This window comes from Balaenoptera borealis, assembly GCF_965194805.1.
Source record: "Balaenoptera borealis genome assembly, chromosome: 7".
NCBI lineage: Eukaryota > Metazoa > Chordata > Mammalia > Artiodactyla > Balaenopteridae > Balaenoptera > Balaenoptera borealis.
The window spans coordinates 90,922,192-90,948,660 of record NC_138864.1 but is presented as its reverse complement, the minus strand read 5'-3'; the positions used below and the strand labels follow the sequence as shown (position 1 = coordinate 90,948,660).

At 37.3% G+C, this 26,469-nt stretch overlaps 1 long non-coding RNA gene across 1 annotated transcript in view; it reads right to left on the bottom strand.

Annotated features, from left to right (window-relative positions):
- LOC309632549 overlaps positions 1–26,469 on the bottom strand; it is a 428,412-nt gene that overhangs the window by 88,442 nt on the left and 313,501 nt on the right. The gene's annotated exons all lie outside the window — the stretch shown is intronic.

Below are 26,469 nucleotides of genomic sequence, written 5' to 3'. Positions count from 1 at the left end.
TCACTGGCCTGTCATGAGACTCATAAGTGATATATTAGAACATTTTGTAACAGAGTTCTATAAAAATATTAATGACATGCTTTTTGTCAACCATTCTGTACAAATGGATTTTTATTCTATTTAGACTTATAGACATCAGTTCTTTTTTTATAAAAAATTCTTTAATTTCTACTTCCCAAGAGATCTTTACCTATTTTTTTGGTCTGGACAGAATGAAGAACTGCATGGAACTTTGCCTATTATTTACTAACATCTTAATATTTAACACTTGTTGAATGACCAATTCCATCAAATATAGATATCAAGCTGCCTAGTAGAAATAATTTATAACTATCTGGAGAAGTAAATCAAAAGTCACAGGGCACAGTGGCCCACAGTACAGGCTTATAGTCTGACTCAGGTACAAGTTCTTGCTCCAGCATTTACTTATAAGCAGTGTGACATTGGACAAGTTACATAATGACTTTAAGCCTTAGCCTTAGGAAATACCTATCTCATAGGATTGTAGCAAAGATTTGTCTAAAGTACTTAGCCCAGGGTCTTCCCTGGTGGCTCAGTGGTTAAGAATCCGCCTGCCAATGCAGGGGACACGGGTTCCGTCCCTGGTCCAGGATCAACTAAGCCCGTGCGCCACAACTACTGAGCCCGCGTGCCACACCTACTGAAGCCCCCACGCCTAGAGCCCATGCTCCGCAACAAGAAAAGCCACGGAAATGAGAAGCCTGCGCACCACAACGAAGAGTAGCCCTCACTCACAACTAGAGAAAGCCCACAGGCAGTAACAAAGACCCAACGCATCCCCCCCCCCAAAAAAAGGATAAAATAAAATAAAATACTTAGCCCAATATACCTAATAAATTGCAGCTACTATACAATTATGAAAAGCAATGTATTTTTTCCAAAACCATGTTGCTTGTTCTCAAAACACATCTGTTGAATACTTGGGGCAGATAGAATATTCTGAAGACTCCGAGAACTGCATCTATAGCCTAGACCTCTGCTTAGCTCCAGAACTCTGAATTCAACAGTTACAGAGTATATCTATTCAGACATGTTATAGACACATCAAACCCTACAGGTTAAAGACCAATTCACTGTAATACCTCTAACCTCTATACTTATACCTCTAACCTCTCTTTGTGAACAGCTCCACTATTTTCTCATCTAGCCCAGCTGGAATTAGGGAATCAGCCCTGACTCCACCAGCTCACTCACCCCACTGTCAGTCTAGCCAGTCACATGGACCTGCCCAATCTACCTCCTTAACACCCCTTAAATAACTTTCTTCCTTGTCATCTCACTGCTTCAGGCTTAGTTCAGGTCTTCACTGTTCCTCCATTGGCTTTCAGTTCCTCTGTTGGCCTTCTAATTCTTCTTAACAACCTCCCTATGCTGCTACCAGAGTGGTTATTCTAAAATGCACACTAACCCTTTCATAATTTGCTTTTTGTTAATTTACACTAGTTTAATGTAATGAGTTTAATAGTATTAAATCTCCTGTCACTCTCTTCCCGACCTACATTCTTTGTTTAAACTATACAGAGTTATCTGGACTTCTCCAAAAAACATCACATTGTTTCATGCCTCTGAATTCATATCTACCTCTTTCTCAACCTAGAGTGCTCTTTCATCACTTCTCATTAACTCTATTTGTCTTTCAGAACTCAACTCAGGGGCTTTCTTTCTCCTTCACAAAGATTTTGTTGACTACACCTAAGTGTTTTAACTGTCCCTTTGTACATCAGTAGCCCCAGTGCATTGTATTTATTATGGAATTCTGCATGTTTACTACTCTGTATCCCTTACCAAATTATATGCCCTTTGAAGGCAAGTATCAGGATTTTTGTTTGTCTTTGTCTTTAGCCAAAAGTATCATAAATGCATGTTGAATTGGTGCAACAAGTGAAACAAGGAAAGAAAGGTAGGAAAAAAAATCATGTTCATTTCAGTATGAATGAGTTGAGATTCATGAGTTTCTTAACTCTTAAGATGGGATATTTTCCACATACTTCACTAAGTGAACTATGTGAGATGAATATTCTCCTGTTATAATGTAGTTTGTTGCAATATTATCAATTTGTTAATTTGAAAGTCAAATATCAAAGGACAAAAAATTAACAGAAAGCCTAAAACACTATTGTTATCTGAAAGTATTCCCATCCTTTAGCTCCTACAGGAAAACAATACCAGAATAAAAGAGCAAAGAGATACATACCTTACAAAATATCTTTTAGATACGCTATTTGGAAGCATAAGGTAATTTGATGGAAAAAACAGGAACCATAATGCAAGTGAGTTAACAGCGCTTCTCTTTCCCTGTTCTGATGAGCAAGCTTTTAATTTCCTTTGCGTTTGGATAAGACTCCGTAATTTAGGAAAGGCAAAATGCCAAATATCCAATAATGAAATAAATTTTAATAATAGGAAGATGTCCATTAAAACATTGAGTTCTAATGTAATGTAGAACCTAAGTGGTAAACATTTCTTAGGATTGTTCCAGATGGCCGAAGTTTTAAAGTACTATAAGTAGGAAGAATACTTTCACGGCACATAGGAGGTCTCTATTCATTAGCTTTAAGAATGGTTACTAGGAGTCTCATTTACAATCAGTGCACACTCATGAATTTCTTCCTTATTTTTAATCACTAATGGTCTTTTGATGCCTTCATGAAAGCAACCTATCCTAAAAGGCTTCCTAGATCTTCTAGCTAACCAAGGTATGGTTGTTCATGGGATCTTATATCCATCTTTTTTTCTCTTCAAAATGGTAGCAAACAAATCTGAGCAACAATATAATTTGATACTTATGCTATTTATAAGTAAAGCAATGGTGTTTTATGAATATACTGAGATGTAAGAATAAATTCTTCTCTAAGGTTTTGATTGCTTCACAGCTTAATGGAAAGTAGTTTACCTTAATAAATGTTCCTTCTGTTTTTCCAGTAGGTTTGTGAGATACAGCAAAACTTCAAGAAAGTCACATGATTAGTGTTCCTTTTACAAGGAAAAACTTCCTTTTCAACCAATGATGAAACATTGGGAGCACAGTTTACCACAGTTGATCGTCTGAATCAGTGCTAGCTTTTCTTGATATGGTAGACGTCACAGTAAGATTCTTTTCACATCCAAGAGGATATAAATTAAGGTGCTTGCCAATCAGAGGAACTGAAGCCCTGGCACGTGTGTGACACACACACCCACACACATGCGCACTCACAGCTCTCGACTGTCAAAAATATAACCAAGAGAATCTTCCAGGTATTCTTTGATCCCTAACTCATTCACTGCAAACTCTGGTGAGATTTCGCATTTTGGTAGACACTCCTAGTCTGCCTATGAAGGGTCTAGCTCCCGGCCACTCTGTTTGTCCCTTTCCTTAAATCCCTCCGTGTTCACAGTGCTGAATTATGTTTAGGTTCAGCCTAAAAATACCTTAAAATCCCATTTCTTGAAGATAAAGCCAAAAATAAAGGAAACAACATGTTAAAGTGTCTGAATACTAATTTTACATGCTAATTCCCATCTGTAATTGATTGTCATGTGGGAATCCGTGAACTTTGAGTCTTCAGTGTGAAGTATATCTGAGAGACTGACAGGAGTCTTGATATATAGAGTCAGTCTGGCCTGACAGGAAATGGGATTTAAACATGTATTATTTCACATGGAGAATAAGATACTAACTCCAATAAATCCAATCCTCAATCTTACTTGTCTCTAGAAGGTTTTCCCTACAAAATCCCATTCCTGCTAGTTTCATGATAGAAGCCAGCCCTGTGGCTGAATCTTTGGTGATATCCCCAAAGACAGTTAAGTGAGGCTCCAATTAAGGAATCACTTAAATCTGCCTTGGGTTCAAACAACACTCATATGGAGTTAAAGAAATGTCAAATTCATGCCTTAAAATAGCATGGAATTATTTAATAATAAAGGTCTAGAGGACTCCATGGAGAATTAGATCATAGTGTCACTCAGTATTTGCTCAGCCTTAAGAGAAATTGTTTTTCTATAATAATCACTGATGATATTAAAATTATTCAATGCCTCCATGTTCAAACCACTTACTATTAGGGTTCCTGGGATTCAGAAGACTTTGGAGGTAGCCTAGAATCTGGGGGAAAATGATATCAAACTAAAAGGCCTGTGAGTTGCTTTGTTGAGGGAGGTGATAATGGTGGGTAAGAAAGAATAATCAAAAAGAGACGTAAAAGGTCACCAAATAAGAAGTTGAAAGATTAGAATTCTAAATAATGTGTGACCTTAGCTAAGGTACTTTAACCTTTTTGGACATTTATCTTCAACTCTTCAATAAGAGGTGATTAGGACTTCTGCTTCCGGCAAATGAGAAAAGGCCACAGAAGAAATCCTCCCTCCACTGGTATCTATGAATGTGGAGTAAAATATAACCTACAAATGATGCTTGAGATGTTTAAAAGAATGAGAAAAAGGAAAATCCTCAGATGGCAGGAGAGAAAAGAAAGTTGAGAGCCAAAGTGGCAGCCCTGGAGTCTTAGGAATGGTTGGAGGTTGGTCATTTTTCATCCCCATGGGACATATGAGACCTTGGGGACTTGAGGAGGGGCCATGGGCCTGAAAATCTTGAATAATTCCTGGTCCTCCTGAAGGCTGCAGTCCTAGTTAAGGGGGAATTAAAATAATCTTGGCTCTACAGCCCAGGGAGAAGTCAAGAAAGTTGCTCTCTACACCCCAGCTCTCAATGGAAAAAAAGTCTTCAGAGAGAATTTAACTCTAGCTTTTTCTCACAAGTTTGGAGTACAGATTTATATGAGACATGTGGTGCAGGAAAACCCAAGGCCAGAAATTAATAACAGTGACAAAATATCCCTGAAGTGGTGTTATCCCAAGCCTGCCTGTAGCAGAAGTACTGCTGTGAACGACCCTTCAACCACCCAGGCCTTGTCTTACCCCCATAGAGAAAAATCAATCTTCCCTCATTGAAAATTCAAATTCATATTCAAAAATTTCAAAACCTAAAGGAAGCAATCTATCATCAGACATGAAAACCAGATAATTAACACTCTAAGATCTCAAATTTTAGGTCCATAATTTTAACGAGTCTGTGATGAGTTGAATTTTGTTCCCTCCACGCTCACCTCTTACATTCATACACTGAAGTCTTAACTCCCAGGACCTCAGAATGTGACCTTATTTGGAAATAGTCATTGCAGATGTAACTAGTTAAGATGAGGCCTTACTGGAAAGGGTGGGCCTCTAACCCAGCAGGACTGGTTTCCTCATAAAAAGGGGAAATTTGGACACAGAGACATACACACGGGGGTAAGACCGTGAACCATATGAACATGAACGCAGAGATCAAGGTGATGCTTCCATGAGCCAAGAAATGTCAAAACTTGCTAGCAAACCATGAGTAGCTAGGAGAGAGGTCTGGGACTTCCCTGGTGGCACAGTGGTTAAGAATCCACCTGCCAATGCAGGGGACACAGGTTCAAGCCCTGGTCTGGGAAGATCCAACATGCCGCGGAGCAACTAAGCCCGTGAGCCACAACTAGAGAAAGCCCGCACGCAGCAACAAAGACCCAATGCAGCCTAAATATAAAATAAATTAATTAATTAAAACACACACACGCACACACACACACACACACACACACACACACACACACAGCTCTCCCCTCACAGCTCTCAGAAGGAGCCAATCCTGCTGACACCCTGGCTTTGGACTTCTGGCCTCCAGACTGCTGACAGCAAATTTTTGTTGTTTCAGCCATCCAGTCTGTGGTACTTTATTACAACAGCCCTAGGAAACTAATATAGAGATATAAACTAAGTATGCTTAAAATAACTAAAGAGATAAGAAAAGGCAAAGATATAAGATAAAACATTATAAAAAAACAGAAGTTGTAAAAAGAGAAATAGATACACTGATTAAAATCTCCATGAGCAAATTAAACGTCAGACATAACAAAATAAACAAACACATAAATATGTAACTGAGAATATCACTCAGCATGCAACATAAAGAAATAAAGAGGTTATAACTTGAAATAAAGATTAAAAGACACAAAGGATAAAATAAGGCCGAATATTGGCCGAATATTAGCCGAAAAGGAGATATAGAAGGAGGAAATACAGAAAATGGAGGCTATCACTTGAAGAAACAACGAAGAATTTCCCAGAGTTGATGGAAAATCTCTCCTCCAACTCGGGAAGTTCAATAGAGACCAAGCAGAACAAATAAAAATAAACTCATAACAACATATTATATGAAACTGTAAGAGATCTAAAAACAGCTAAAGAGAAAGGATAAATTACTCAAAAAGTGTAACAATTAGACTGACAGCTGGCTTACAACAACATTGGAAAAGGACAGCAGAAAAAAAGTATCTTGAAATGTGCTGAAAGACAATTAACTCTCAAAACTAGAGTTGGATAGACAGCAGACCAAAGGTTGTACTTCTGGAAAAATAAAATTGAACACAGAATGAAAGAAGCAATAAGGAGCAAAGGAGCTGAAAGCATTGCAAACAAATCTGAATTCAAGTATATTAAAAATTAGGTTGAACCCTATTGGTAACTACATATGATTTGACTTAACAATAGTGACTAACTTGAGGGATGTTAAAAAAACAAAACAAAACAAAACCATGACTTTTTTCTTTTTTTTTAGATTCCATATATATATATATGTGTTAGCATACAGTATTTGTTTTTCTCTTTCTGACTTACTTCACTCTGTATGACAGACTCTAGGTCCATCCACCTCACTACAAATAACTCAATTTTGTTTCATTTTATGGCTGAGTAATATTCCATTGTATATATGTGCCTCATCTTCTTTATCCATTCATCTGTTGATGGACACTTAGGTTTTCTCCACGTCCTGGTTATTGTAAACAGAACTGCAATGAACATTTTGGTACATGACTCTTTTTGAATTATGGTTTTCTCAGGGTATGTGCCCAGTAGTGGGATTGCTGGGTGGTATGGTAGTTCTATTTTTAGTTTTTTAAGGAACCTCCATACTGTTCTCCATAGTGGCTGTATCAATTTACATTCCCACCAACAGTGCAGGAGTGTTCCCTTTTCTCCACATCCTCTCCAGCATTTGTTGTTTGTAGATTTTTTGATGATGGCCATTCTGACCGGTGTGAGATGATATCTCATTGTAGTTTTGATTTGCATTTCTCTAATGATTAGTGATGTTGAGCAGCCTTTCATGTGTTTGTTGGCAATCTGTATATCTTCTTTGGAGAAATGTCTATTTAGGTCTTCTGCCCATTTTTGGAATGGAAAGGTGTACACATTTGTCAAAACTCACCCAATGTACTCTTGACATGTGTGCACTTCATGTAGAGCCCAGAGGTTGATTTTTAAAACAAATGGAACAACAATGCTACATTATAAGTTAGAAAAAGAGCATTCATTACATTTAAAGCTTTCCAATATATTTACATTGTTTTCGAGGAGGAGAGGGAAAATGGTTAACTTTAGACTGTATCAAGGTAAAAAAGTAAACATTTAAAGTAAGACTAAAAGAACGGAAGCAGAATGGAAGCCCTAAGGGTACAGGGACAGTGTGCTCTTCACTCTTCCTTTGCTGCTGCTTTAAAAATGTAACACAGGCACAGAAATCATGCAGCAGTACCCAATTATGAGGGATCAACCTAATGATCTGGAAGGCTTTGATTAGAAGGTTATTTAAATGAAAACAAGAAACTAAACAAAAGAAAAAAAAAAAACCAGAGAGAGATTGGCCATGCAGGTCCCTTGAGGATACGTCTGCAGGTCAGAATTTGAGTGATTTTTTTCACAATAATGAAGTGGAATTTCCAAGTGATTAGCCATTTCATGGAACACAGAAAATAATGAGATGCAATAGGGCTGGAATAGGGGCATGGGTGCAGATGTTGATATTAAAAAAAAAAAAATCAAACTTGGGAGAAATGTATAGTATCCTGGGGACAAAAGGAGTTATAGATCACAGTTCATAAATGAATGATTGCAAGACTTTAGATAAGTGGAGAACCTTTATAAATTTCTAGGTCAGGCACTTTATTTAATAGATGAAGACACTGGGGTCTAGAGAGGCTAGTAATTCATGCTACAACATTTGTATTCCTGAACAATCAACTGCTACCATATTCTTTCTTCCAAGAGTAATTACATAAATCTTTGTCTCTGGTGTGAAAAATGTAACACCTTAGAAAATGCCTTTAAAAAATGTGCTATTCAGGACAGTTGTTTCTGGTAAGGTAGCTAATTGGGTACTTAAAGTAGTTAGTGTATTTGAATGCTTAATTAACTATAATTTATTTAAAAGTACTCCAATATCAAGTTACTGTGGGATGCATTTGAGGTTAAAATTATTCTTTTAAAAAGTTTTATTTCTCTCCATTTCTTTTGCAGTACAAGGTAAAACTAAAATTTTATTCCATTAAAGGAAAATCATCAAGTGGAACTAAAAACACAAAATGAAAAAAATGAGTAGGGATAAAATGTTGAAACTAAATAAAAACAGATCATTAAAGACCCATTCAAGGATTACAAGAAAAACAATTTAATCCAAGCAAGAATAATTTGCAAATAAAATAGTAGTATGATGTGACAGAAGGTATTGCAAACTAAGTTAAACTACTTGGATTTTAGTAGCACTTTATCACTGACAACTCCTTAAGGTCTCTTGACCTCACTATTCTCATCTGCACAATGGGTTTCTGTGGTTACCTTTAAATACTAAACTTCTAATGGACCAGATTTGGTTAAGTGAAGGTACTTTACCTCAGGGCCAGTTTTACCACCTGATAAATCTGGATTTTCATCCAATCAATTCAAATAGCCTATGTATAATATCCACCCTTGGTTTATGGTAGCAAGTGCTTATTGCTAAATACCTAAAATGTTTTCCGTAGACCTAGAGTTAACAATTGGAAGGCATGTGAAGTTTCAAATGACATATCGTTACCCTCCTGTTTAATATAACAAATCCCAAAAGGAGGTGTTTTAGTACACAGTAATTGTTTCTCTATGCCCAGATCCTTAATATCTCTGGAATTCTTCCTCTTTTCCTCATTCTTATTGTCAGTGTCTTGCATCTGATTCCATTAGTTCTTATTTATCTGGAGGAAACAGCCTCCTAATTAGTCTTGCTTTCTCTGCCAGTCCATCTCCCAGAAAGCTCTTAAAAGCATCATGAGAACATGTACATGAGATCATATTAAAAATCTTCAATGGCTGCCCAACGTTTTCAAATAAAGTCCACAATCCTCAGGATGATATCCAAGGTCCTTAAAGATCTGATCCATGCCTCTCTCTCCAGTCATCTCACTACTCTCATTCCAACAACTCAATACTCTATGTATCCCAATGATTTTATTGCCAAAGCCCCTAAACTTGCACTCCACTGCTCTCTTTGCCTGATAAGTCCCTGTCCTTTCCACTCTGCGTACTCCTTTTCTGCTTGCTTCATTCCTACGCTTTGCCAGATTCCCTCCCTGTCATTTAGATAAAGTGCCCAGAACACTGTGTGGATAATTATTGGAACTTATCACACTGTATGATAATCATTTAGTTTAAAAAAATTTCTCCATTAGATGGTTAACTCGTTGAAGACAAGAACAATGTTTTAAATCATCTGTGTTCCCTATACCTACTACAAGTTTTATCTGAAAGTAGATGGTCTACAAATAATACGGTGATTGAATAAATATCCTCTTCCGTATTTTGTCACAAGAACAAATAGCTTCTCCTCAAATACAAAACCCTGCATGCAAGATTCTAGAATATTAAATCTCTATACCTTTTCTGTAAATTTGAAAATTCCAAGCTATGTCCTTATGAATGTTGGGTCCATCTGAGTTAGAGATAAAAAGAAACATCTAACATTTGGATGGAGAGCATATTTTCTGCAAATAGAGCTTTTCGTAAGAACTAAATGATATATCTTAAACTATTTCTGATGGTAAATGGAAATTTTCAGTAACTTATTAATGAACTAACAGGGCTATATTGTTTTTTATTGTAAAATGTAACAGTACCTTTAAGGCAAAAAAAGCTAGTTGTAAATAGCAGGTGGAGAACAGAGCCAGAGATTTTAAGATCAAGAACAGGAGTAGATATGATTTAAGATATCAATTGTTCTGTCCATTATTATTATTGTTGACACCAAGTTACATGCTTCTGTGACCAGTTAGACTTTCCAGCAATGTTAGCTATCAACACTATTATGTTATATATCTAACACTATTCTCAACATCTCGCACACAAACTCATTTATTCTTCACGACACCATATACTGTAAATAAAATTATTTTCTCCATTTTATATATGATGAAACTGAGGAACAAATGGGTTAAGTAACTACCAAAAGTCGTTTCGCTAGTAAGGGACAGAGCCAGCAGTGGACTCAGTACGTTCTGCCTTCAGGTGGTCTCCATTACACTGCTCTTAAATTTAGGTTGTTGCCAGGATTAAGTTAATCCCTGTAGTAGATTGTATTATTGGTCCTAATCCTTCAGCTCTCCCTATCTTCATGCTCTTTGTCATACGATGATTTTCAGTTCCTTCCTCTAAAAGGGTAAGTTACTTCTCTACCTCTTGATTTAGGTTAGGTCATATGATCTGCTTTGGCCAATAGAATCAGGTAAACGTGATGGTGTGCCCATCAGTGTTCTTATATTCTGCCATCACCATGGAAGGAACACGTCTAGGGTAGCCCCTGGACCCAGGAGAAAGATATGTGATGCAGACTTGTCCAGGTGCACCAGCCTAGATCAACCAACTCCAGCTGCCCCTCAAACGTATGAGCTAAATAAATGCCTACATTTGTACACCTGAGATTTTGTCATTCTGTCAAATACAATAACTATCAAAGTATACCTAGACCAGCAGGTGGAATATGGATGCTTTCTATATAGAGATCATACTTGCTGTCTCATACCTTGCTGTCTCTTTGTGTTCATAGTTCTGTTTTAAACAAATAAATCCCTGAGGATATTAAATTTTCTTTTTAATTATGGGGTAAGTACACATAGGGGATAGCTTTTTCATGAGACTATAAACACTTCGAGGGCAAAAACTATGGGTTTTTCTTTTTATGCTAAGCTCCTCCAACAGTATCCTAAGTAAGGGTTCAATAAATATTTGATGGGACTTCCCTGGTGGTGCAGTGGTTAAGAATCCGCCTGCCAATGCAGGGGACACGGGTTCAAGCCCTGGTCTGGGAGGATCCCACATGCCACGGAGCAACTACGCCCGTGCGCCACAATGACTGGGCCTGCTCTCTGGAGCCCGTGTGCCACAACTACCAAAGCCCACGTGCCTAGAGCCCGTGCTCCGCAACAAGAGAAGCCACTGCACTGAGAAGCCCACGCGCCGCAACGAGGAGTAGCCCCCGCTCGCTGCAACTAGAGAGGGCTGGGCACAGCAACAAAGAACCAAAAGCAGTCAAAAATAAATAAATAAAAAAGAACTAATTATAAAATAAATAAATAAATAAATAAATATTTGATGAAAAGACTAGTTTTTCTTCCTTTCAAGTGGAATTGTTCCAGGCTGAGCTACTGCATTTGGTAGTAACAAGATAGAACAAGCACTTTGGAGACTGTTTAGCCACATCCTGCATCACTATCTGTAATTTCTGCAAGAGAAATTTCATGTTAAATCTATTACACTGAGTGTTTTATAATTAGACCCTCTTCAATAATTAAACTCCCAAAGAACACCAACTTCAGGGTTTTGTTACTGAAATAGTAACTGGTGGTAAAGGAGTAAAAAGCACAAGATGAGTTTATCATGCTGCCACCAGTTACAAGGAGAAGACATGCCTCTTAGCCTGTGCAAATTAAGAAAATCAAACTTCTCCCCCATCATCCAATCTGTACTCCTCAGCAAACATGAATAAAAGTATGAACTTCATCTACCAGATCTATTATATGGAGAAGAAATTCTGCAAGTAGTAATTGGATGCTCCATGTCCCCTGCTTCTCTTTAGAGCAGCCAGAGGTATTACTCTGCCGGGGCCCTTTGAGACTCCTAGAAGTCCCACCCCATCTGGGCCCTGGCTCTGAGCACTCTCTGGGCTTTTGGTTTGCATGGTCAGTTTCCAGCCTCAAGACTCACACTCATCCCTACCAGTTTCGGCCTGCCCTGGGCCTCTGATTCTCCATGACTACTGAAGCCCACTGAATACCCATAAATTAGTAAAGGGAAAGAGTAAAACTTCTTCTTTCTTTTCCTTTAGTGTTCCAACTTTTCCTTCTTTTGTTTTTTCTTCTTCCAGAAGAAGAGAAGCTAACTAAAGTGATCTTTACTGTTGGTAGAAGCCACCAGCAAACACTGCAGCACACCTTCTAATACTGGTTCTCAGTTGGTATATTTAATGATTCCGCCTCACCCTCATACATGCACAGCGCAGGTCAATGAACCTCTGCAACTATCCTGTGTTACAGAAGTGATGTGAGCTGCACTGGCTGAGGGACAAAAGAGTGGATACTATTTTGGGTACTTTTATATCCTTCCCTAAACCTGTTAAAGTGTTACGTACGAGACTTTAAAACATTTATAAGGGTTACTTATTTTACATGTTTGTTGCTGATCTTTGTTGCCTTCTCCTAAATTGAAGCTTTGCCTTATAAGGTGAATCACATGAAGAGTGAAGTTAAGAGTTGCTGCTGGGCACTGCCAAGTGTAAAGCCTATAAAACCAAGAAATTAGTGCTACTCAAAGTTCTTGCAAATATCAGTATTTTAATCAGTCTACTCAATTGTTTAATAAAAAGGTGAAATTTGAGAAATCATTTAAATCAAATCATTTTAATATAGTACATTATGCTAATTAAGAATGAATTATAAAAGATCTATTTCTCTCTGGATTATTCTTTCTGTTTCCCTCCCCCCTCCACTTTAAGATGTTCGCGTCTGTATAACTACTCTGTAATATGCATTTGAAAAGTCAATATTAAGTTACTTAAGGAACTCAACGGGAATCTTGAGATACTCCCAGAAATATTTTCTCCTAGGCAAACAATGTAAGCATTTAGTTTTCTTTAAAAATTTCAATAGGCATCCATAATTAAGGGTATTTCCTGATTTCTGTCCTAAAGGAGACTGTCTTTTCAGTGAGGAGAAGAACTTGTGGGATTGAACTACCCGAAGTCAAATAAGAATTGCAGTAGGATTTGGTTACATAAAAATAGTTCCCTGCAAATACTAAAAAGTAACACCAAATATCTCCTCATATTTCTAGCATTAAATTTCCATTGTTTTTAAAATAAGTCATTTGTAGGTTGTGTGGTTTATATGTGAGGAGATAAAAGCAATTGACGCTTCTTCAAAATGAAAAAGTACATTCAAGTCATGTTTTTATTTGTTGAGAAATATAGTCTATCTACACTACAGGATACAAGCCAACGGAGTTATTTACCTGTCTTTTGAGTACTTATCACCCAGCAAACACTCAGCAAGTTCTGTATGTTAAACAAAGAAACGTCATCAAGCAGCCATCAGGAGGAGGGGTAGTAGGTTGAATTCTAGGATGGACCCCAAGATCCTTGTCTCCTGGTTTAACTATTTCTGTATAATCCCCTCCTCTAGAGTGGAGGTGGCACCGTGGATAAGGAGGTTACTTCCGTTATTAGGTTACTTACGTGGCAAGGTGAAAGGGACCTTGAAGATGTAAGGCCCCAAAAGCAGTTGACTCTGAGTTTATCAAAGGAAGATTATCCCGAGTGGATCTGACCTAAGTTGGCCTTTAAAAAGAAGAAGATCCTGCTATATAGAACATCGATGAACCCTCAGCACTTTATGCTAAGTAAAACAAGTCACAGAAGGACAGATATAACCTGTGTGTGTCACTTATACAGAGTATCAAAAATAGTTAATCTAATGGAAACAGAGAGCAGACCAGTAGTTGTCAGGGCCAAGGGATATGGGAAAATGGGGAGTTGCTTATCAATAGGAATAAAGTTTCAGTTCTGCAAGATGAGTAAATTCTAGAGATCTGCTGTAAAACATTGTGCCTGCAGTTAACAGGATTGTATCATACATTTATAGTGTTGTTAAAAGGGTACATCTCATGTTAAATGTTCTTACCACAATGACATAAAAATTAAAAAAAAAACAAAACAAAAAAAGACTGGGTCCTTTCTGAAGCCACAGATTAGTGGCTTAGCCCTGGAGAAATTTGAAAGAAGTGGTCCCTAAGGCTCAATAGAATGGCTTCAGATAAGCATTGTAATAGATGAAATGGATTGTGTATTAATTTATTATTAACTATAAGTTTAAAAGGAAGATGACATTTTAATCTAAGAACTGTGTATGAATAGGATAACAGGATATGAAATCTTAACAGACTCACTTTCACACTCGAAGTATAAGAAGAATGAACAGGAGGAAACTAGAGCTAATAGTTCTATTCATCAACACTAATTTTTCCTAAAATATGTCTGTAGCTCATCTGCCTCAGAATTACCGGTGGTGTTTGACTTTAAATTCCCAGATCTCATCCCATGGCTAGTAAATCAGGATCTCTGGAGGCCCATGAATTTTGCTTTTGGAATCTCAAAAAGAGATCTGGGATCTGTTGATATGCAGAGTTAGAGAACCACTCACTTACCCACTTCCAGATAGAATAACTTTGTGGGAGAGGGTTAAGTTTGTAGAAAGGGACCAGGGCTGGGACTTTTCAAAGAGCCCAGACCAGAGAGCATCATATACTTTTTGGTAGGTCTTCTTTCCCAGGGAATTCTGAGGTCTGGAAAGGAGTAATTATGAACACCCAGACTTTAATTTAGAAAGGTCGCGTTCTTTGGAAAACATACATAGGTGTACCTTGGAGATATTGTGGTTTCACTTCCAGACCACCTCAGTAAAGCAAATATCACAATAAAGTGAGTCACAAATTTTTTGGTTTCCCAGCGCATAACAAAATTATGTTTATGCTATACTGTAGTCTACTAAGTGTGCAATAGCATTATGTCTAAAAAACAATGTACATATTTAAAAAATACTCTATTGCTAAAAAATGCTAACAATCATCTGACAACATCAGGTTGTTCCTTCCAAACCTTCAATTTGTTTAAAAAAAAAAAATGCAGTATTTGTGAGGTGCAATAAATTAAAACACAATAAAACGAGGTGTGCCTGTATCCTTTTCTTCTCTTTTAGGGGTATCAATGACACAGAGCCTCTCATATTTCGGAGTTAGAAAAAAGACCCATATATATATCCTCAACACAATGAAAGCCTTCTCTTCCCCTGACCAGATGGTTTCTCATTCTAATGGGGCAGAGAGGGAAAGGAGAAAGGCTAGCGAGAATTATTTTGCGACAATTTGTGGAATTATAAAACTGGATTTGGGTCCTTTTACTAGGACCCAAATGCTTTCACATTTAACATGTCATGGATTCCTAAACTTGTGTCTCCCAACTCTTCTGAAATCCAGTGCCATATTTCCAACTGTCGGATATACCCAAAACAAAATTCTGTCTTCCCCTTTTTCCCTCCTGTACTACCTATTTCTGTAAACTGCACCCCCCTTCCTCCCCTACCCCATGTCAGAGAAGGTGCATAAGAGATGTCCCAGACTCAGTCATCTGAGAATGCAAATTAAAACTGTCAGAATGTAAAAGCACTAACTAGAGTGGCTAATTCTACTAGCGTAAGGAGTTTGTGGAGCAACTAGAACCCTCACATACACTACTGATGGGAATGTAAAATGACACCATCACTTTGGAACATTGTTTGATGGTTTCTTACAAAGTGAAGCATACACCCTATGACCTAGCAATCACACTTCTAGGTGTTCATCCAGACAAAATGAAAGCGTAGCTATACAATAGCTATACAATGGGCAAGAATGTTCAAGCAGCTTTATCCATAATAGCTGAACCTAGAAATAACCCATGAGTCCATCAACAGATTTTTAAAAATAAACCTGTGTTATTCTCACACAGTAAAATACTACTCAGCAATAAAAATAAACCAAATACAGATACATAAAACAGCATGGATGTATCTCAAAAAACACTATGTTGAGCAAAGAAAGTCAGATACAAATCATTGTATGATTGTATAAAGTTATATAAAGTCTCCTTATATAAAGTTGAAGAATAGAAAAACATTTATCTATGGTAATAGAAATCAGAAAAGTATTTGCCTTTTGAGAGTGGGAGATTAGAAAGGGGATACTTTTTGAGTTGATGAAAATATTCTACATCTCGATAGGGGTGTGGGTTACATGGGTATAGACGTTTATCAAAACTCATTGAGGTGTTTAAGATAAACACATTTCACTGTACATAGATTTTACCTCAAAAAAGTACTATTAAAATTTATGGCAGAAATTTTTTGTTATTCTTGTATATTTTGCAAGAGTAGGAAATAGTAAACTGTTCTTTGTATTTCATACAGAAAGCATTTTTTTCCCCATCTAGGAGATCATCATCTATGCACACTTAGAACTCACAAATTCTATTTACGTGTTCTGTATCAAGCACTTTATTCCCATTTATTTAGGACAGATAATATTTACCAACCTAGAGTCATTTCTCTTCTTTGTCCTTGAAAGCTCCTATTTTTAACTGCTGGTTTCTAAGTTCACCAGGGCCCATTAGAGACAGACTGAAGAAGCAGAAAAAGAACAAAGCACCAGGTATAGGAAAGAAAATAAAATGCACTGACAGTCTATTATTTTTTCCTTGGAACTAACACTGCTTTCAATAGTACCCGATGTCAAACAATCTATCAGCTATCAAACATGCAGTCCTGAGCCTTAGAAATAAGAAGTAGCAAACATGGGCTTGACTAATTGCAGTGGCAGCACCTGAGGACATAAATATCCCGCAGTAGAACTTGAAACAAGGCTGGTTCCTCATGTACCCCCCTCCAGATAGATGAGGATTCAGTTGCAGTGAATTGCTGGTCAGAGTTAATGAAGAGTTGTCAGGGCTGGAAAACGTTGAGTTTGAATTTGCAGTTGATTGAATCTGGCATATTGTAAGCCAATCGGTATGAAAGCCAAGTACAAACGAAATAGCTGGTAATTAGTGATGGCCAGTTCAACATGGATCACACTCAAAATCTTGTCACCACCTGTCATTTGTTTGAAAAGCCATTAAGACAATAAGATCTACATTATTACTACCTATCTTGTTTCATTCCATGTGCTACCACTTATCTGTTGCAATTTCCTCAATCGTGTTGGATATCACTTATTAAAAGGAAACTTATTTTCCTTCTCCAAATAAATTATAGTCAGAAGCTTGTATGTTTTAATTTCCTGGACAAAAACATTTCCATGCACCTTAATAGGTGCTCACTTAAATAATAAGTGATGAAAGGAAGTGGGAAATATTTTGAATCGAATAATATAATGTAGTTCTGGGACACCACAAAAAACCCACACTGAGTCCAGCTCAGAATGCATGGCACTATCATTTCACAAGCCCCTCAGAGCATCCTAGAGATCTGGATCTTCATGTACATGAGCTACAAATATCTTATATTGACTAAAAACTTTAACATTCCTCCAGGGAAGCATACGATTTTGGATAAATAAAAACTTGAAATTGGCTCATATAAGTTCAGATCAGGGTTTGTTGCAAAAAGAGTTTACCAAAAACTTTCAAGAAAACTGTTCACTTTTCAGAGTGTTTTGGATTTTGGACTTACAACCTGGGCTTGGTGTTTATATTTGGCTTTCACAAAAATTGGCTTGCACTGTTAACCCCTCATTAACTCTGATCATCATTTTCTTGCAGCTGAATACTTATTTCAGGTTGTACTAAGCCATGAATTTTCATTTTTGTGGTCTGAGGAAACAGAGGAAATTCATTAAAACCTGCAGTGGAGTTGAACAAGAAACCCCCTATACAGAGGGTTCCAGATATATTTAGCCTACAATCTTTTTCAGCATGACAAAGAGCCCCATGGACCCTTACCCGCTTCTGTTTGCTTATACTCTCTCAGCACTGCCTCCTTCTAAAGAAAGAAAAGTTTTACTGAAAAGAAAGAATGGACTGTTATCCCTCAGAAGCCAGATGTAGCTATATATAACTTCCCATGAATTCATTCATCAAAATTTTATTGAGCACCTTATATGTGTCAGAAACTGCTGGAACAAGGGATACTGCCGTGAGCAAGGCAGCCAAGCACTACGTGCCCACAGAGTTTACATTCTCGGGTGGTGGGGTGTGGAGATGAATGAATGGAAAATAAACAGCAAGTAGGTAATTATAGAGCACAAGTAAGAAAGGCCATAAAGAGATTGGAGAGAATAACTGGGTGTGGAGTAGATTTCAGATAAACTGGATAGATCTCAAGTATGAAACAGAAACAAGGTGCCAACCAGGAGTCAAGCTTTCCAAAAAGAAGGAATTACAAGTGTAAAGACTGAAGTATGAAAGAGTTTGGTAAATTTAAAAGGCCAGAAAGGAGGGAAGTACACCTAGACAGTAGTGAGTTAAGGGGCTAGTCTTACAAGATACAACCAATGAGGTAGCAGGGGTCAGACACGGTCAGACATGGCCTTATAGACCACTAGGTACAATAGGTACAATAAGCCTATTCACTCTAGGTACAATAAGCCAGTAAAATGCTTTAAGCAGAGAGTTCCATAAATCTAAATAAATTTTTTTAAAAAATCACTCTGATTTCTGTGTGGATATTGGATTACTAGAGGTCATAAAGAATAAAAAAGAAAACATGTTAGACTTGTAGCAGTTTAGGGGGACGATCGTGGTGTTTTAGGATAGAGTGGGATAGCAGAGGGGGAAATATGCAGGGCAATGGCAAGACTTGCTCATGGAATAGGTGTAGATGGGAAAGTAAAGAGATAAATTGGTAGGCCTAAGTTTAGAATAAGCCACTCAAGGGAGAAATCTGGTCTGGAGACATAAGTTTGTGAGCCATGAACATAGAGAAAAAATGCAAAGCTATAGGACAGGAGGAGATGACATCAGGGGAGAGAATATAAAGAGCCTAGGACAGTGCCCAAGGGCCCTTCAATAGTTAAAGTTTTAGTTTTGGAAAAGAAGCAAATATACTAAGAAGAAGATATGAGAGAGGAGAAAATATGGAAGTATCATCACAAAAGCCAAGGAAAAAAGTATCTCAAGAAGGGAGGAAGGGAAGGAAGTTAACTAAGAAATGGGCCAAAGAGTTCATTAGATTTGGCAATACTATAAATTATTTAGTTTCAAAGTCAATTTTAACCTAACAGCATAAATACTCACTCTAGACCCTACTACAGTAAAGACAGGCAGGGATTGCCACAGTTTCTGAAATATCTATTTCCCCCTCCCTCTCCATAAGTTAAAGGAGAAGATGGCATCTGAGTGTTCTTCATAGCTCGGGCAATGTAAATGTATGCAATGCCAATTTCTATCTGAACAGGAGGAGAAGGTATATGAGTGAAAGGACATCTGTCCTGACTTTTACCACCCAAATCACACATCTTTATTTTGCCGTGATGGAGAATGACCCAGCCAGGCCCTGACCTAGGACTTAAAGTTGATCAAGACTGGGATCTACAGAATGGAGAGCAAGAGAAGGAAATCTTGAGGCTGTAGAGACTAACAATGTCAGTACAATGCAAGCCATACCTGAAAACTGGTTGGGAGAAGGGAAAAAAAGAGGCACCATCTCAGGACAGAAGAAGGCAGTAATCAAATCAAATATCTGAACCAGAGACTAGATAGAGTGAAGACATGAGCAATTTCTCAGGTTCATACCAGCCACTCTGAGCAGCAGAATCTTTGTGTACCTTCTGGATTGAATATATGTACACAGACAGGAATACCCCAACCAAGGTCCTGCCCATCTAATGTCCCCACTCCCTTGCTGGGCCCAAGTTCACTATAACTTTGGCCTGTATCTCTCTCCTCTTTCTCCTTCCCACGGGGTGCAAATCAAGGAAGGTGAAAAGCCTAGGCAAAATGGCTGCCCCCGTCTGCCCATTAAGGTGCACCTACGTATAAGGTGACTGTTCTCAGATCACCATCCACATGGAGGCATTTTAAGCCTGAGACCTTAATCAAAACCACAGCCTCAGGATGGCCAACCATACTTCTGCCAGAAGTAGGTGGTAAGCTACCTGGCAGATTTTTTTTTTTTTTTTTCCCAAACCAACTCTGAGACTGAAAGAAAAGCTCAACATCAAAAAGATAACAATAAGAAAAGATGACTTCAAATTCCCAAGTATTTACATACACAAATCACATATTGGTTCCTCTAGCAGAATTTGTTGCCCTAGACTAAAAGAGTTTTAATACATTAGAACCCAGCTCTCCAGCATAATCCAGTATTACCCACTCACTGGCCCATCCACAGGCAGCCTCACTTTGGGTGTACAGAGCAGACAGCCAGCATCAGGTGGTGCTTAGAAGTCAGAACCTTGTTTACTCTCAAAGGTAAGTTTTTAAAAGATGTAAACTTGATAATTTAAGTTCTGCAATACATATAATTGAGCTCAGCTATATACGAATCACAGAAAAATATATTTAATAGAAAATATCTTAGGGTTTGGAGTTCTCTGTATTAATATCCTGCTGCTCTCACACATGTACCATGCACATGTACCAGCATATTCCTTGCCAAAATGTTTTTTTAAAATTATTCACATCATGATTTCCCCAAAAGAAAAAGAAAAGCCAGACAAGGCAAATTAAATGTAATTTTCTACCAGCACCACCTCCCTGATTTCCAGGTGGGTCATTCAGTACTCATCGTCCATGGTTACACCCTAGTCTCTGAAGACTTTTTTCCATCCAGGGAGAGGGGGAATGATTCTTGAAGGTTTTTCTAGCCTGAGGAGCCAGCTTAATTTAGATATGATTTGTATAAATATTACCATTCAAGTCTTTCATAGTGAACTCTATTACATTAGGAGTCATTAAAAATTCCACGGCTTTGAAGATGATTTTGCTCTAAGGTGCACTAACCCTGTTCAAAGTGAAGGCAAAACCATTAAGAACAGATGACCAGGGATGGGCTTCAGAAAGATTGTTTCAATTTGGCTGAACACTGCAAGGACTCCGTGCAGCGTGATAAGATAATTTATGATAAAATGAAGATGGACTACGGGCATGCTGTTATGAGATACCAGATGGACTTTGTTTTAACTCTTCAGAGAGCAGCGCACACAGTTTGGCAAGGTGAAATGGCTATAGAAGAAAAAAGAGCTATAAAAAATTGTGAGTGCTGGGTTCCTGGGAAAAAGAGACAAAGTGAATCTGGATGTCTTAGTAAGAAGATATAAATAAGGAGAGTCAAAGGACACCATGTTTGGGAAAATAAGCCTCAAACAACCTGCATTTGTCTCTTTAGAAAGGCTTTTGAAAAAATTACATGTCATGACTTGAGAGGGGATAAGCTGTATTTTTAGGAACCTACAATATGATTTAATTTGTAAATATCTGCTATAAGCAAAGCTCATAAAGAATATTTACAAATATCTGTATCATGGAAGAGCCAGCAGATAATGTCAAATTTTTGACATTTAGTTTATATTTCACTTGTTAATTGGATATAGTATTTGTATACACTCAATAGCATACATAATTAGTATACTTGATAGAGCAGTACTGTTATTTTTTTAATACTATTCAGTAGCAAAAATAATATTAGCCACCATTTATCAAGTGCCCTGTTTCAGGCATGGCCTTGTGTCAGGCATCATGCCAAACAATTTCTACATTATGTCATTTTAACTTAAAACTTTCCTGAGAGGTGGGTATTATTAGTCCCATTTTAAATATTACAGAAATGAGATATAGAGAACTTAAGGAATATACTCAAGGTCACACAGATGTCTAAGTCTAAGCCTATATTTACCCATGACTATACTGCCTCCTAATTGTCAAATATTTTAGGCACAATCAAGAAAGCTTCTTGAAATTCCAAACTCATGTATTATTTTAACCTAGGGTTTTCTATCAATTAGGGCCAGTGCAAAATTCTAATGTAAAGATATATATTCATAGATGTACAATATTTTTCACATTTAGTCAAACTTATTCAGTCTTTTGAGCACATTTCATTTGGAAGTAACTATGCTAGGTCCTGGAATGTTTATAATGAAAAGTAGCAGAAGTCTCTGCTTTAAAAAAAATATTAATAACAACAATTTATGTCAGGATGCTACACTGAAATTCTATCTGTATCAGTTTAGGCTAATGCACTAAAAACTAAAAACCAGATATAGGTGCCAAAGTGCCCACAATCCAAAGGCTAAATTACTGATGGCAGAAAAAAAATGGACCTCACTTTGCAACCACCATTTTAATAATCAATTCAGGCAATAAAAGTTAGTGAATGCTAAAATATTTAGGAGAAAGCTGATTTGGGATCAGGATATTCACACTGTCTGAAGTATAAGCTACCAGATTACCTATTAGTTACAAAAAGAAAAGTGCACAAGAGGGATCTGTTAGGGTGCTCCCTTAACAAACGATCTAATAGATCATCCCTAATAATGTGACAAACAGACATTATGTTTCTCCTAGTGTGATGTTGCAGAAGGTACACACAGTTGTGTCTATGTAGTGCTCATTTCAAAAAGGTTTACTTGAAGCTTAACATGAGAAAACAAGACAAAACCAGACAACTGGTTTTCAAAAATGCCAACGTCTTAAAAGAAAAAAAAGGGGGGGTGGCAAGCAGGGGGAGGGAGGAAAAGAAAACTATTCTAGAATGAAGACCAAAAGTGACCTGACTACTAAATTTAAATAAGTGATTTTTAAAATTATATTCTACATTTTTTTAAAAAGCAAAAGTATGAAGAACATTATTAGGTATTAAGGAATGCGAATTTAGGCTATGTTACATAATAGTATTATAGCAATGTTAAATTTGAGGGTGAAAATTGTTTTGTGGTTATCTAGGAGAGCATCCTTATAGATAGGAAATGTATGTGAAACATTTAGGAAAAAGTGTCATGATGTCTGTAAATTACACTCAGGTGGTTCACCAAGATGAAAATATTGATGACAGGTAAGTGATTTGATAAAGATTATATAATCTATATAAAAAGATTATATAATCTTATACCTATGATATATCTAACATACATAGTACATAAACCTATTAAATACATATCATTGGTATATATAAAGTCTATAATAGAAGCGATTATATATAAATCTAAATATTCTACATTATATACAGTATGAGATATTTTACATATATATTTAGAGATTATGTAGACATAGATTATATATTAAGAGATTTATATAATATAAATAGAAAAATATAGATAGATTTTTATACATAAACATATACAGTTGACCCTTGAACAACACGGGCTTGAACTAAGGCAGGTCCACTTATACGCAGATATTTTTCAATAGTGATCAATTCACGACTGTGGTTGGATGAATCTGGGGATGCAGAGGAACCACTGATATGAAGGGCCAACTATAAGTTATATGTAACTTTCGACTGCCTGGAGGGTTGGCACCCCTAACCCCCTCATTGTTCAAGGGTCAACTGTATAGTATATTTTAAAGACTGCTAGTAATGTACAGTTGGCTGGTCCCTCCACTTCAAAGGGAGATTCTCTCCCACTCACCTTTAACCAAAGGAAGGAGTTTTAGGAGAACCACTGAGACAGACTGTAATGTATTCCCTGGTGTCTAACTCTTCCATGGTAGACTCTGAAGGGGAGGCGTACCTGCAGCAGTATTAAGAATGTGCTGACTTAAACCCCCATGGAACAAATGTGCATGGTTCTCTTGGACCAAATTTAGACCTCACAGAAGGACCTTAGAGGGGCAAAGAAGGCTTAAAAGAAAATGGACCTAGTAGAATCTCAGAGGCTAGGATGGATGACTGCTCTAACGTGGAGGCTAGAGGAAGCATTGCCTGAGTCAAATATACAAAAAAATAGACATGGTCCCTGTCCTCATCAGTCTTAGAGTCTAGAAGGGGGGATAAGCATTTCATATAATTATGCAACTCAGTATTAAAATTACAATCATGAATTTCAGTAACAAAGACAAAATATATTTTATTATCCATTTCCCTCTCAACCCTCATCAAAAAACAACAGAATGAAAAACAGAGAGGGGAATCTCTCTCAAATGGAACAAAGAAACTATCATAATCCTAAACTGCAATTTATGGAACACACTGGCCATAGCAAAAGCTGGAGAGAAATAAAAGGGCCTGCTAATTGCCAGCACATACCTCCTTGAACCTCAAAAGTATGTGTCAGTCCTAGAAGATATGTACAGCGGTCTTTTAGATGTGGGGACGTCCTTGTGGAGAACAGGTTTGACACTGTCGAACAGCAAGCAGAAGATGAAGGAAAAACATCAAAAAGATATTTTATATCTCCTATCCTGCCTTCTAATGGAGGGAGGCTACAAGAGAAGAAGTGAAGTGACAGAGGGAGAGGAAACAGGTTCTAAGTGATCGCCAAGTGCAATTTAGATTTACAAGGCTCTGCTGTGACCCAAAGGAAAATTAGGAAGAAATACACCCTAAGTCAAAAGAAACATTTAGTGACAGGTATAAGAGACAATAAACCCAGGTAAAAACTGTAAACAGCCTCTAGCTAATCTCCCTCCCTACCCTCTGCCCACTGCTATTTTTCAGATAACAGGCATCTCCATTTAAAGATAAAGCAAGAGTCATTTAGGAAAAATCACAAGACCGAAACTTAAGTTACTAAACTTAAAGCCATAAAAACATGGGTATGCAGACCAAAAAATTATATGGGAAGGGTGCACATATAGACACAAAAAATCAGGCTGGCTTCAGACTCTGCCACAGTAATACAATGCGAAGAGAGTAGAACAAAGCTTACCAAATCATTAGGAAAGTAGAACCAAAGACTGAATACATCGCCAAGTTGTTCAAGTATAAAGCCAATACAGAAACATATTTAAACATCCAAGAAGCTGTGAGGACAGCTCTTTTGTACTATGCAGCACTCATAAACAAGAAACGGCAACAAGCTAAAATTCAAGGCAACAAAAGTGATGAATCTGAACAAAATGCTCAGGTTTCCATTCAATACAGAGTACCGAGTTCAAATTTGATCTGTCACTGCTGAGTCCCACCAAAGATAAACCCCTCCCCCACCAAAAAGTCTTGTAATAAAGAAAAGCTAAAAGTTGAAATAGAAAACTACCCAAACAATGCTACATGAGCCCTGTCAGATGACTTTTAAGTTGAAAAGCTGTAATTCTAAATGTCTTGGGGTAAACTTTCTTCAATATTGCACACTCAGTAGACATATTAAAAATGTGAGTTTGACTAAAATGTTTACATTTTAATATTGTGAAACTTTTCTCAACAGGAATACTACACTGACACTGAAGAAAAAATGAGAGATACTGGTGTCACATCAACTCTTTGTTATTCCCTCTTGGATGCCCTCAAGGAGATGGTCTTTCATTGCTCCATTAACACATTATTTCAGAAAGAGTAGTCAGAGTCCTAGATTTGGTCCTTTCAGATGCAAAGATCTAAGACTCAAAAAATATACATTACATGACATGTCAAAGAAAAAACTGTACCAACACAGAATTAAAACAGGCAAGGAAGACTTTCTAAAGACTCTTGAAATAGGCGAAAGAGACTGAATTCAACTCCACTGAAACAAAAAGCAGGAGAGAGTTAGTGGAAATGTACTGAAGAAAGTTATAGGCAGCCTCGTCCATGGGATCAGGGCATTTTGTTTCCTAAGTGGCCCTCATTGAAGTTAGGCTCCTATCTTCCCACAGAGACAGAAATAGGGGCACTACCTTCCCTTCTCAACAATTTACATTTCAAAAGGTTGGATACCAGGTCCTTGAGAAAGGCGCTCCTGGGTTGAACTGGCAAGAGACTGGGAGAATGTTTACATCTCAGGCAGAGAAACTGTAAATTGTAATTTACAAGTTTTCTAAAGTAAATACTCTAAGAAAGGGAGGTCGGGGACCTAGAGTCAGGAAGAAGCCTGTTAAAATTTAGTCAAGCTAAGAGGACTCTCAGGCAGGCATACGGAATGAACTCTCACTGGTGATGGCTACAGGAGAACAAGTCTGTCCCTAGGGAGCTTGAAAACCAAACTTAAGGAAAAATGTCTTTCCCATATTATTTTTTCAGGCACATTAGTGACCTGGCTAGTGGCCAGAGCCTAGAAAGTTCCTCTTCTGCATTTCCATCGACTGAGGCAAATCTTTTCAACTCAGTTGGTTCAGCTAATATGGAGATAAAAACTATTGCTTTCTACTTCACAAAAATGTTGTGAGAAGTAATAGGCAATGCTTATAAAATCTTTCAATTTTCAGATGTAGGAAAAAAACATTTAAGTACAAGGTATGATTCCTATAAACTCAGATGAAAGTATTATTAGCAAGCTTGTTAAGGACCAAAGTAAATTAAATCTGAAAATAAAAAGAACCTTAACTATTCTTCTATAAGACATTATTTGTACAAGAGCTTCATTATGAGGAATTTCTTTGTGAGTGTAAATGAAGAATAAGCTAAGTATTGTATAAATAACAAT